The sequence below is a fragment of the Ochlerotatus camptorhynchus genome, unplaced genomic scaffold (assembly GCF_037179485.1).
Source record: "Ochlerotatus camptorhynchus isolate MF236.1 unplaced genomic scaffold, CSIRO-AGI_Acam_v1.1 ptg000069l, whole genome shotgun sequence".
Taxonomy (NCBI): Eukaryota; Metazoa; Arthropoda; class Insecta; order Diptera; family Culicidae; genus Ochlerotatus; species Ochlerotatus camptorhynchus.
The window spans coordinates 171,790-186,418 of NW_027040559.1; the positions used below are offsets into that span (position 1 = coordinate 171,790).

The following is a 14,629-nucleotide window of genomic DNA, read 5'->3' on the forward strand; positions in this document are numbered from 1 at the left end:
GGAACAGCGCCATCTCTGTGGAAAATGTTTGAACAAAATGATTAATTCGTGTTTGGGCTTTGATGCTGCTGTCATTCATTTTATTGCATGCTTCATTTTTTTTTTCCTTTTGTAAATAATAACTAAAAATAGGGATACTGGTGAGTATTTTATTTCAATTAGAAAGATTTGGCTCGAATTAGCTCCGTGCATGGTGCCCGAGTCCATTAGATTGTCTTCCACATCTGCATCGAACATTTCATCGTCATCTGCCTCGGACTCACCACCGGTACCGGAATCCGTTCCCATTTCTGGCCCTATGGCACCCATTATCGTGGCATTCGAATTGAGCAGGTTATTGTCCTTCTTGGCAGCGACACGATTGACTTTCGTGACACGTCTTCACGTCGTGGCGCTTCTTATAGCTCATTGGTTTGCAGGTTCCACATAGAAGGAGCACCAAAGCCGTAATCCGGTTGCGGACGTACTGCGAGGAGACGTGGTAGGAATCCTGGCAGGTGAGGCTTGACACAAGAATGCCCCGGAACACCGGAACACCGGCTCCGGATGGAAGATCCGATCAGCTGCTTGCACGCCGTAAAATTTAACTTTTTTCTTCATATAGTTTTCGACGGTTCTGCTGTAGCCGAACGAAAGCAGGATCATCAGTTGGTATCTGTGGACAAAGGAAAGAATTAGATTCATCATCACTTTAAAGCGACGTAGCTCACTATCTTAATTCTTTGATCCTCATGCTCTCCAGTAATCGTGCGAATCATGCTGCCTTGCACCGGCAAACTGAGGCCTCACAAGGGACTCCGTAAAACTGTCCCATGCAGTCAGCTCACCGTTGATCGGTCACAATTCCGTTTCGGATTCATTCTTGAGCTTCAGCAGTCCACCAGACAGTTGGATTTTATCCTCTTTCGTAGCTGATTCCTTTAGATCTCAGTTTTGAGTAGAATGAAAGAGATAGAACCAAAACATTCTAGTATATTTGGTGAAAATGCTAGTACAATCCAGTAGTAGTGTTGGTAGTAGCACAAACGAAGTGACAGACGGAGCGGCTCGAAAACTTTGGTGACGCACCTGCTATTGCATTTTTTCAGTGTAACACCACTACTACTGGATTGTACCACATGGCAACACTACAGGGGGTAAGTCACTCTGCCACCTTGTGTCTGTGCTTATTGTGTTTCCAATTTGTTTTTGGGTGTCGGAATGTGTTTCAACGTGTGGACCGAGCTGTCAAAAATATATTTACTGGCAACCATATCCTCAATAATAACAACATAACGCTGACAATGACAGATCCTCCTGCGACTCCTTTGCTGTTGTTTGTGTGCAGATTAATCCATGAAACGGGCATTGGCCCTCTCACTTGAGGAGGAAGACGAAATGGGCGCCTAATCTGGCGCCTGATGAAGTGCTCACTCTCAAGGGCGCCTTCATTCAGGCTGAAATGCACAACTGGTTTATGAACAGTATCCCGGAAATACCGAAAAATATTTATAGAAACGAAAGGAATAGGCTCTTTCCCCGTCACGTCTTCATCGTCTTCTGATTTGTGAATACGGCTAGGCGGAAGCGAATTTCAGAAGCGACAACATTTCTACCATTTAGATTCTGAAGGAAGCCATCAAGAAACGGATCAAACTGGAGATTTCAACCAGTATGTAACAGCTTTAAACAAATTCGATTTGATTCATAACAGCGTAGCACCCATTTTCAGATATCAACGAGCAAACCTTTCCCGGATTAATCAAGTTGATCGAGCCGAAGATCGTTCACTACAACAAGCTGACGAAGGACCACCAGATACTGCCGGCACTGATTGATTTGGACATTCGAAACGATGAACCGCATCTACGAGATTCTGACCGATATGTACATCGGTAACGCAGTGATGGAAAAGTTCCCGAAAACTCACTATGACTCGCGAACTTTTCCCTTGGAGAACTTCGTGAAATATCGCGAACTTTTCCAACACTGTCGGTAAGTTAAAGTTCAAAGGGTGTAATGCCTGGGTCATTGTGAAGACTAAACTGCCGCAATTGACAGACCAGCTGGAGAATTATAACTATGACGAGTTGGTCAATTTCTACAGTGTCGTGAAAGCGGTTGATGATGAGTAAATGAATTGGTATTTTAAATAAATCCACATTTCGGATGAAGTCAAGTCGATCGATCACCTTAATGGTCTAAATATTCATTCTTTTCTAAAAATAACACCAATTCCCCTGGTCATAGTAACTATCTTCCACGCTAATCCCGCCCACCACCCCTAATAAAAATTGTATGGTTAATTTGCTTAACGACGTGTTCTGGGTATCATCCAAACCATTTGTGGAATAGTTCAATGATTTGGGTTATCGTTCGTTTATGGTTATTTTTTATTAGGTACCAAACACAATTCGAACATCTCCGTCTCTTCGAACTCAGGGTAATACCTGATAAAAGTTACCTTCGCTTCCTGCTGCTGCCGTTCTACGCCACGCAACTTCCAAGGAACCAGCAAATCCTGATGCTGGAACTGCGTCCTGTTGTTGGGAATCGTCAGCACCGATTCCCCGTCGCCATGTTCAATCGGAACCACCTTCTCCGGCTCTCCATCCCGCGGTGGTTTATTGTTGTGCTTGTTCTGCCGTATATAGCCTGATTGCCTTTCTTAAATCAGTGCCCGTCCTCCTGGGCGAAGTACTCGACACATTTCCCCAATCGCTTACCTCTACGACGTTCACGCGATGCCAGGTGATGCATAACGGGTATGCAGATGCAAGCATCTGCACATGCCGCTTTAAAGGGTAACGCTAGGCAGTCGAATTGTACCACAAATGAAGCCACGGGCGGTGCAAACTTTCAATAATCCGTCGCTCCGATCGCAGCCCGAGTCAATGATCTGAGGATTCAACCCCAGCAGGACGGCCCCGGGACTAAGCGATTCCAAGAACCCTGCAATTCGTGGCCACGGCGAGTGCCTCCAGCTCCAATTGGGCAGCGTTCTCTTTGATACGATCAGCTCTATCATTCGCTTCTTGTTGATACGTATCACACAGAGAACTAAACTGGCAACGGCAAGGGCCGTCATTCAACTTTATGAACGTAAACGATACTCTTTATTCACGTTTCCTAAGGCTGTTATTCAACCTTACCGTATCCATCTTTCTCAGCGTTATTCCATGAGTCCATCCGTATCGACTTTCACCGGACATCACGAGCAGAGACCTTCGGGGCAAATCCACATTCAAGTGTTGTCCTGTGGTGTCCCGAAAATCCATTACTATATCACTTCCGACGGTATCGAGATTTGCCGATAATCCTCGTACTCAATCGTACCCATCTGGGGTCGAATCGTTGTAACTGTAAACAACAACAACAATATCAAAACCAAAACAACAAAATAATAATCGAATGTAAACATTATTTGCAGTGGTGCCAGAATTGAATAAAAATATGCTTATCATACCGTGGAAGGGTGTTTGAAGTGTGTCGAAGTGTGTTTCTGTGGGTGTTAGCACAATGTGGTTGGTTCGTGTCTAATCTATTTCGGACAAATTATTTTTATCTAGATAAAACATTTCTATGGTTTTGACAGGTGGGATCGCTGCACATTTGAATCGGCCGTTATGGATTCTCGATTAATATAGTTTAGTTTAAGTTTCATGTCGGTTTGTCGGTGATTTAACCACCGACAAACCGACATGAATGACCATAGCAAAAACAATAAAATTTCTGATCAAAGCACCCTACTGACATCTGGCTGGAAATATTTTGCTAAGCCATGAGCCCGCATGCAAAAGTTATGATTTAGTTCGTGTCTGATCTGTTCTGGACAAATTATTTTTATCTAGATCAAAAAATCGTATGGTTTTGACAGTTCGGATCATTGCACATTTAAATCGGCCGTAAACAATTTTCGGGCATTAGTCAGAATTAAGTGTCATGTCGGTTTGTCGGTTATTTAACTTCCCTAAAGCTCTACTGGTTATCTTGAAATTATTGGAACTACCATGGACCCCCGATAATCTTCGTGCATATTAACGAGGTTCATTTTTAATTTGAACTTCAAGTAACCCTATGACCAGCAGAAAGCGAGCTACTGGTAACCCTATTTGCTGTTTTCTCCCTTTTTATGGAACAAACCTGTTGGTCCATGTTTAGATATTTGCTGCTCTAAAAGTTCTATTTTTTTAATTTCTCGAAACTTCCATAATGTTTATGATGGTGCCCCAATGTTCACGTAACTTTCCTAATCCTTTTCTTCTTTATTATTAAAATATCTATAACCTTTTTACAATTTATCTAATGCTCATGGAACTGCTCTGAAGTTCTTAGAAGTGTTCCAAAGTTCTCCGGACATTCCTCAAGATCTTTAAACCTCGCTTCAAACATACATGTAGCAGTCTGAACTTCCATGATGTTCTTGAAACTTCTGTAAAGTTCCTGAAATTTTCTTGAAGTTAATGTCCTGGAGCTTTCTGGTCTTCATCGAGATTTCGCTGAAGTTTATCAAACTCCACTGTTTTTTTATAGTCAGTTTACCCAAAGAGGTAACTCTAAGACCAGGAGGTCCCGATGAAACGTGCTCAACTTTTTGGCTATCTTCTGTCCCAAGCTAATCGATGCACCCCTCGAAAAATAGGACAATCCACGAACCCCTCATTTTATCTGTCAAACAGCATTCATACCTCTCACGCCAAAGTCACGAGTTCAAATCTCACCCCGGACACGTCACGAATGACCCAAGAGCGTGAAAGCAACCGGTGGAAACTAACGATTTTAAATTGGCTCACTGCAGGCAGAAGATGCCTTCCACCGCTAGGTGCGCTAGTGTTCGCTAATGAAAAGTGTAACCACTTTCGGATGCGAAGTTCCACTTCTGTTCTGTGCGGTGGTGCTTGGTAATTTGTAAACATCGATTTGGCAGTAATCATTGAGCCTGAAGCTTAAAGTCCTCTGTCGCCATTGTCTGGCAGGATCTCCATTAATGGCCACAATAGACGAATGATTTGAAATCCGACCGCCATCCACTTCAAGCACCCAGCTTTTTACCAAATACCGTAGAAGAAACGAACACAAAGCTGGAGAATCCAATCGATTTAGAACTACCACCATGATGATGATGAGGATGATGGTCACGTGCCACGCAGTAGGAACCGACCGTTCGGCACCCTAGCCACCCTCCCGGTGGAAATGAATTGTTCCGTAAGCTCTTCTGTTTGCCATCATCATCTCAAATGGGAGCTGGTGGTAAGCCACTTTTCTCATTCCGCCTGGTGGTGGAGAACCCATTTTCAACAGGTAGAGAACATTCCGTTTTCCCGCAATGGCAAGGAATTTGATAGCAGTCAGTGGGATGGATGAGGGGGGGGGGGGGGGGGCGGGGTAGTGGAGTTAGCAAAAGTTAATTTTCATCCAATCTTTGGTCCGTAACCACAAAGAGCCTTTTGGCTGGGGCCTTGGAAATGGGGAAAGGCACCAGCTTCTTGGAGGGGTTTTCTATGCTGCCGGTCCAGTAACAAGATAGTTTCATCTTGGAATGGAGGAAAAGCCATTTTCCATCGGAGTACAGTGTAAGGAAACGAGTGGTCCAGTTTGATCCTGATTTAATAAATATCTAACTGGATTGCGGGGCAATTGAACGTGAACGGAAGTTTTCTTAGAAGTTAGCCTGAGCAAATGTTGCCGTACGAGTATTTGGGTTAGTTCCGTTCGAATAGTTTTCCGATGCGGTTGAACGGGTTGATTTCGTTTCTGTTGTTCTTTCTTCGATCTACTCAGGCGTGGATCAAGCGGAAAGTGTACCGTGTACCCCCGGTAACTTGATTGTTTTTAATCTGAACACTTTTTAGTTTGAACGCCGCTAATCTGCACGTCGCTCCAACGTCATTTAGCACATGAAGTGGAGTTAAGCAAAATGGAAGGATGCAAAACGGAACGCAGAATCAAAACAAAACAACAAATAAGGCTACCAGAAACATGCTTTTCTGATGCTCATAGGGTTATTTAGTTCGTTTATATGGAAGGCTCAATCGCGTTAGCTTTACGGAGCCAATAACTCGTTGATCTTTGTTTGTAACAAAATTCACTTAATTCTATGTCTAGTAGGAGTTGGGCCAAATTGACAAATGTCTACGGTCCATAAAAAATTCCAAAAAGATTGTATGGACGATTGTTTACGCTGGAGAGGGAGGGGGCTCTTAAGCCTCTAAAAACTGTAAGATAGGTAACTTATCTTTTTGAAGGACAATCGAGAAATGTGATTCCGGATGAAAAATATTAACGTGCCATTTGTGTGCATCAATTGACAGCCGGTCATTCGCCGCTAAAGCATGCATGCAAACGCTGTGATTGTTCCCGGCAGTGAACGCTTTCAGAGCAGAGCTCCCCAGCATGTTGGTCATTTACATATTTTGTTGCTCTCAGCGTGAGTGGCGATCCTCCTGTTCAACAGCTCTTTTCATTTTCCATGGAAACAGAGTCACAAGTAAATGTAAAGCAGCTTCTGTTTTTACACGTTCAGTTCATATAGGGAAAAAAATCTCCATGCATAGTTTTAGAGGTGAACGATCCTTGTTGTCCATGCATTGCTCTCGAGAGTGCTCTTCATCAAGTGGTGTTATTCAGTTGTTGGCTCACGCTGACAGATGGCAGCACCATCCGTCCCATTTTTTTTCCTATTGTGCTGCTCTTCATCCATGAGTGAATTCACACACAAAATCTCCAGCGAAAGCAGGAATCAAATTTGCATTCATTTGAATCAATTCCGCCATCGCTTTTTTGCAGCAGATTTTTGCAACTTCATAGATAAAAAAAATGTTGACATCGGGGAAAAATCCGTTTATTTCGGAAACCCTTCGCCACTGACGTGCGTGGGATCTCCGTTTTCTACTCGCACAACCTGGTGGAAGAATTTATCGAACAAGTATAAGCTTTTATTCACTTTGTAACTCTTTCATGATAGGGTGCATTGTGCGGTAGTAAATCACTTTTCCCCCCTGGAACGGATGGAGCAAGACTCCCAGTGCCAACAGGCGGTCTGGTTAGAGAGAGGTTAGATTCAATCACGTACAAGGCTTCACCGTGGAATAACGTGAGCTGTATAACGTTCTTTGAAATGGGTGCAAGGTGCAGAAAAAACGGTATGAAATTAACATAATACACTATAACCTCACTTTTTCGTGTCTTCTGGCACACAATGTCGGCGCGCAAGAGCGAGCTTTGAGAGTGAAATGTCAAAGCCATGTGAACAAAAACGCCGTCACATCTCGCCGCTCATTCGAAATGGCAATTTAACGGGAAGCTTACTGCCGAGAAAAAAAACTTTCTGGCACGTTTTAATTTTTCCAAAAATATTGGAAAAAGATATAAAAAATCCAAGAAAGTCTGCTTTTTCCAAGGGGCAAGACAGCTCCTAATCATGAGCAATTTTAGAGTTGCTTTTGAGGCACCTCGAGAAACTCACTTTGCTCAGTGAGCAAGACCACTGTCATTTGCATTCTCACTTTTTACATCACAGCAACATATGAAGATGCGAAGCCGAAAAGCTGCTGTCAAGCTAAACAATAACAAACAACCGGCTTTATGTGGTAGAAGAACTCGATCCGCCTGACCGAATACTCCAGATCCGGCAAATTATACGTACCCCCACAGTCCTCCGATACGCGTCGAAAGGATCCCGTTCCCATCGCTCAACAACCTGCCGTTTTCTGCAATACACCACCAAGATTCTGCTGCGGTCGTCTAAGGAAGTCTCCGTTGAAGTTGAACTTCTTTAGAGAAAATATTTCATCCAGAAGGAAAAAAGTTGTTTTTTTTTAACTATTATTCATTATATTCGGAGCATGTTTTGTTCTTCGGTTTCTCGTCAGCAAAGTCTATAGCGATGATCCCGTACTTGGTTGGATCGGATTTACTCTTGAGAATCTTCAGATCGCCAAGAACCCTTTCTTTCCACTCTTTCTGAACCATCTGCAGTAGCTTGGAGCGAACGCAGAACATTTGTTCTTCGTCTTCCTCACCGGTTTTCACTTCGATTTCGTCGTTTAGATCGATGATGGGTTTGAAGTCCGGATGACGATCGTACTCACCGGAAATATTGGGAGCTGTGTCTTCATCGTCCTCCTCCTTTTCGACTTCAGCCGTGTCGACTGTGATGATGCTCTGGCTGAACATTCTGAGGTAGTGGTTGGCAGCGTTTCCTTCGAAGCTCGAATTAGGAACCGGATGTTAATGGATTTTTATCCAACAGGGAAGATATTTCATATGTATTCCAGTGATTTCCCACAACGATTTCACGTTCTCCACGGTGGACATCTGAAAACGATTCCAGTGGTTATTTTACGAGAACAAATCGCACATGTCCACCTACCTACAGTTAATTCACATTCAACGTTTTGAAACGGAGGAATACGAACAAAAAGCACTTCCAAAAAAATAACAGCAGCAACAGCAGCCAATCGGCACAAAGAAGAAGATGAAAATCCACGCCAAAACTTTTTTCAGTGTGTGAAAGGGATAAACAGAGTAAGCCAAGGAGTAACAGGGAGTAACTAGACAAAAACATCGATGAACATCGACTAAATTTTGAGGTACAGTTTAGGGTACAGTGAGTTACTCGCGAGTTAAGGCCCAAGCACAATGACAGCGGAAGCGGAATGGCAGCGGCAGCGGAAAAGACCGATCTGAGTAAGCCTACTTGTCGGATTGAAAACTAGTTAGAACCAAATCGACTTTGGTTAGGCATCTTTATGTCATTTGTGACAACTGTCAAACTTTCCGTTTCCGTTCCGCTTCCACCCATATTGCGTTTGGGCCTTTACTCGCTGCAAAAAAGCAACTCAGAGTAAAGCTGTCTCACCCCTTGGCTTTTTCCTTTGATTTGTATAACGGCTATTTATGCAACAAGTTGCAAAAAAGAAGCTTTTTGACGTAGGACTACGTCTGTGATTTCTATATTGGTGTACACTTTGCGAAAACCGAAAATGTAACATGTGACAAAATTATGAAAGATTTTGAACGTTAATAACTCAGCTGCCCCTGGACTAATTTCAATAATATTATCACCAATCGATCAAAAATATTTCGACGCATCTGTTGAATTTAAGACTATCCTTTTTCAAAATGTCACTATTGAAAATTGCACGAATGAAAATTATCACCGATTGCCTGCGAAAAGCGATTTCCCTTACACAGATTTCAAAGTTGAATTCCATCCGGTCTCACCGAATGGTGTTTATTCAATCACCTCGTGGTGAGTGGTGGTGTTCTTCAGTACACAACGAAAAGCTTTCTGCAAGCAGCGAGTTGCAGCCGACATGAGCATCCATAGAAGGAGGAAGAAGCCGGAATCAGTAGCTCTTCGTGAGTCATTGTGGGCCATCTATGTCAAGCGCGTCATACTAAAGAGTATAAACAGAGAGAACCCCGCTCAAATTCATATTCCTACACAAAATACAAGCTCCTGCTGCAGTTAACAAATAAGATTGATTATATAAGTCCATGTAGTCCTACGTCACCATTGCTCACAACCCCACAGGGCTGTCCCTTGTAGTTTTTTCAGCACGACTCGTAGTTTATCCAACGATGCTTGCCGAATTTTGCAACGAGTAGCATTTTTGGCACTCGGTGCTGAAAAGTGTCACTTTTCGACACTGTTTTGAAAAAAATAACGTCCTACTTTTCCTAACTAAACTAACAGTGCGGAAAAGTACTGCTTTTCGACACTCGTATGAGTGCAAACAATGCAACTCGTTGCAAAATTCACTCGTTACTTCGTCAGCACTCGTCGTAATCATCCAACTTGGCAAGGCTCGTTGGATAAACTACGAAAAATCTTCTTTTCACAATTTGTTGCATAAATAGCTATTTTGCATTCCAAAGAGTGTCGAATTATAGAACTTTAGTTCAAAAAAGTAGGCCATTATATTAATCAAAACAGTGTCGGAAAGTGACACTTCTCAGCACTGAGCGCAAAAAAAAAATATTTTTAGTCGTAAATTTTCTTACGAATTTGAGATAAAAAAGAACTAATTTATTTTAGATTTTCAACTTCTTATTCCAATATTTTTAGAAAAATCAAAACCTGTTTTTTTTTTTTCGGGGTGGGAAGCTTCTCCTTAACGTCTCCATTGTCGTCGGTGGAAGCTCATTTCTGCATTTTAGCTGCGGTTCTCGAGGTGGTTTTTCCGTGTATTTTAGTAGGTGTATTTTCACACAGAGTTCTGATGAAAGAGAAGAACTCGGGTCCTCTGCTAAACCGTGTAGGTACTGACTGACGATGATGATGGTGATATGTGAAGCTCTTGCTATACCATCAGCACGTTAGCTAACATGTGTGTTACATTTTCGTCCTTTTTTTTTTGGGTGGATTGCGCCATTTTTTACGTGACTTACTGCGAGGTACAAAAGAAAATTTACATAAATTCTCCTTTGCATGGTTTCGGCACGGTACGAGGAAACCCCGGTGCAGGCAGGCATATGGTAATAGGTGGGCTCATATTTTTTTCCCGTCTGATGGGTGCTTTTTTCCGGGTAAATCAAAAATGAACAATGACCTGAAGGGTTCCAAGCTTCGGTTCAGAGGAAGGTTTTCCGAACTCTGTTGCTGGGAACAAAAAATAGCTAGCGTTGATTGGAATTTGATGAAATGGAATTATACAGTGTGTGGAGCGTGTTGTAACATGTTGCATGCACAAATGGAAATAAATTGGAGCTCATTTGTTCTTCATTATTGGACTGCTGACGAAGATTGATTGCTGATTCTGTGCCCCAGGATGGTTGAGCCTGCACACTGTACCAAACCACCGTCCTCTGTTCGAATGAAACCTCAGGTCTTTTTTAAATGAGATGATTTTCCTCTCGAATACAAGTTGAACATTGTTATGAAAAGGGATAGGGCCTTCAGTTGGAATGCGTAATGCTCTCTGCAGAATGATACTCATTGAAAAGCATTTGGTATTGGTTCAGCCCCTTAAAGCGCCCATTACATATGTCAATATATTGACAAACATCGTATTGTCAATTTTCCTTACAATATAATCAATATATAAATATTGACAACATTAATGACAATACACTAAAGCGTTTGTTACTCAGGTCAATATATTGACAAAAAATTGACATACTGACAATATTATTGAAAGATAATATTGATGACGATGGTTTGATGACGAGTATTGTTGAAAACTGATTTTCATTTCACTTTCTCAATATTCTTCCCCCACCCAAGAGGAGGGAGAACGTACGTCATTTAAACCGACTGACTCACAATGCACCTTCACGCATGCAGTGTTGGCATTTTGTTTAAATCTTCGTGTGTGATATAAAATGGATATCAAACTAAATAAAAAAAGTTTCCTTTTACAGTCGCCAATCACTACCCAGGCTTCGTCTATATCGATGTTCATTTTCTACAAAATCACAAGCATAATCATGTAATTTTGTTTTTTTTTTTACTTTAAAATAAAATTAATATTATCTGCGTTTCACATGTAAGGCAAATTCAATAATATATGCAAGTTTTTTCTTTAGGAATGTTTACCAAAATATCAGCATAATAGTTTATGTATGGGAAACTGCATACCATGAACGTGGGTTATTCAACACGAGTGGTAATTCCACACAGTCGACAATCGATTTGATTCAATTCCATTAATTTGTTATCATGTTGTCCTGTGTATTTTCTGTGTCCTGTCAAAAAATTACAACATTTGATATTGGCGTTGACGGAACCGTCGAGAAATCATATCTTCTAACAAACAGTGACAGTTTCTTATTGGAACTTTCAGTGGAGTGAAAGGATAGTACCAACTAGAAATGCTCAGAGGGTGTGATAGGCGGAGAAAACAAAATACAATACGGCAGCAAGGATTTGTTCCTTAATTATCTTGCAACCCTTGCTAGAAGCTAGCATTTCAAATGACTTTTATTTTTGATTCGATTTACATGCAAAATAATAATTGATTGCATCGCAATATTTTGCACATTTCTTGGTGCCATTCATTAACCAACGAAGATCATTTTGTATTGTTTTTGGTTCCAAAACCTAGTTGAATTTGAGAAGCACACAAAACATAAAGGGGATTGAATTTCTGTTCGATTGCAATACTTTCAAATTTATTCTAGAAAGAATAAGAAATCCTCGGAAAAATTCTAATGGGAATGTTCGATTGGCTCAGATTTTGACAGTTTATTTGGCTCAAAACATTCTCTCCGCCCATCTCTTCCTCTGAGTATTTCTAGTACCAACCAATTCAACAATTTTGAAATTTATTACGAAATTGTACGGACCTATTTAAAACCGTTCAATGATAATGTGTCGATTTTATTGTTTTCTTACGAGTGATGGTAATTTGAATTTTTACCGACTTTTTCAGTAGTTCAAAAACCGGGTAAAATTTTACCGACTCAGGTTATCCGAATTCAGTGTGTAGTTAGTATTTTCCACACTCAAAAAATAAATCACATTTCCAATGGAAAATATCCATTAAAATTTCACTTAACTTTCATGTGATCTCATAATTGGGAATCGCATCACAAAACCACATGAACCTTATGTGTCCAATGAAGTTTATGTGATTTGTCATATACAATTCATGTGATCGTATGAACGTTATTTGAATTTCAGATAAAAATCATTAATTTTGTTATTGGAAAAATATCATGTGCGTTCCCAATGGAAACTATATGAAAACTTTTTCAGTGCATAGGTCCAGTAAGGACGTTTCTCTTTTGACCCGCTGATCCATGTTTCTTGTGTGGGGAAATTAAGAAAGTAATATTGACTTTAATACATTGAGGTTAAAAGGCTTCAAACGTATTGCCATTGATGTTGTCAATATTCGTATATTGATGATATTGATAGAATTGACTGTTTTTTTTGTCAATATATTCTGAGTATTGACAAAGTGAAATGAAAATCAGTTTTTCGTCAATACTTGTCATCAATCATCATCATCAATATCACCTTTTCAATAATATTGTCAGTATGTCAATTTATTGTCAATATATTGACATGTGTAATGGACGCTTAACGTAAATCATTCAAAAGGATGATGTAAATAATTCTAACGAAAGTCATTTGCTGCTCTGAGCAGCATAGCCATCGCTATCAGAGGTGGTACGAACATTGGTAAAACGTGAAAACCCAAAGGGTGGTCACTCTACACACTCTTGCCAACTTTTTTCTCAGTGTGCCCAGAGTGCCCGTCATTCAACTGACATTGTTTGCTTGTGAATAATGGCATGCTTGGCAACCCGGTATTTTGGTATTGGTTTGTGAGAACAAAAGTAGTGGAATCCGAACCAAGACGGTGATCCAGAGTCACCTCTGTTGGGTAAGCTAATACAAGATAAACTTATTCGACCGAAAGATCCCCTCGTGCAGGCGATAAAGTTTCACCGACTGCTGATGGATTTTACAGCCGCCGGGGAAATGTTGTAACAAGTACGCTTTTCCATTTAATTATTTAGTGATTTATTTGCACAGAATTCCTATTATACAATTTTCACATTTTAGTAAATTGCATGAACGTTCGTTTTTACAATTAAATTCATAAATGTATTCACCGCCAAGGAACGTACGTCCATATATATAGATATAGTTACACTTGTCATACAAAAACCAACAAGTTCCCGATACGTTCAGCTAATTCACTCCATTTGACCCGAATACGCTACCAGTTCGTCAAAGTCCGGGGTTCGAATCCGAACCGTTCTCTCGTATAAAAGAATAACCGAAAATAGATTGGAGCAAGATAGTATACTGAAATTGCATGACAAGGAAAGAGATGTAGCATTGAATGTTCTTGAGAGAAAGATGTTAGAAATTGTCGTTTGAAAGGTCGTTGAATTACTTCGGTAATTTGACGTACTTCCGGCCACGATGACCGTTGAAATCACGCCTATCTGAGGGTATCTGGAACTTCTACTCGTTCACCTTGACTTGAACCGTGGAAGAGGCGGAAGTGCGAGTAATTAGTACTTAAGGTACTTAGTGTCGCGGTGTGTTTTTCGTGGTATGTGAAGTTAAAAATGTGAGGAGTCTAAAAGACCGATTTTAATGTTACATCTTTGTTCCTTTTCGTTAGCCTGTAGAGTGCAAACTGTACGTAAAAAGTTCTGCGCGGTCACTTATTGTGTGTGCAAAGTTATAGAAAGGTAAGGTGAATAGTGTCTTTTGTGTGGAGATGTAACTGAAATGTGTCGAACAGCCGTTCGACGGCTTTTTGTTTAGGATCGTTTTTGTGTAGGATCGTGTTGTGCAGATTGGAGTTCGCACCGCATCGCTTCTAGCGATAGATGGCTTTGCTCGGCACACCGCAATCGAGGAAATAAATCGCGCTCTCTAGACCCCACGCTTCAACTTCAAGGTTCCCGGTTCGGGGGAGAATTCGGAAGGGAGACACCGTTCAACTGTTCTCCGGCAGAGCGTTGGCCAAATCCTCAAATTCATTATTCGTCTTCGACGATCCCCTCGTTGACATTTGCGCCACCGGCAGTCGGCGCTAGTTTAGAACCAATTCGATTGGGAATTTCCGCACCATAGCAGTCCGGGGTGCAATGTGCAACACCAACACCGTTTGAATAGGCTGCTACTTTGCCGACCTCCCTCCGACAAAGGGATGCTTCTGGGCCGACACGGGTGAAG

The 14,629-nt window shown here is 41.3% G+C and overlaps 1 pseudogene; it reads right to left on the reverse strand.

Annotated features, from left to right (window-relative positions):
• Nucleotides 1-2,198: 2,198 nt before the first annotated feature.
• LOC135697214 (alkylated DNA repair protein alkB homolog 8-like) lies at nucleotides 2,199-7,667 on the reverse strand (annotated as a pseudogene).
• Between the last annotated feature and the right edge of the window lie 6,962 nt (nucleotides 7,668-14,629).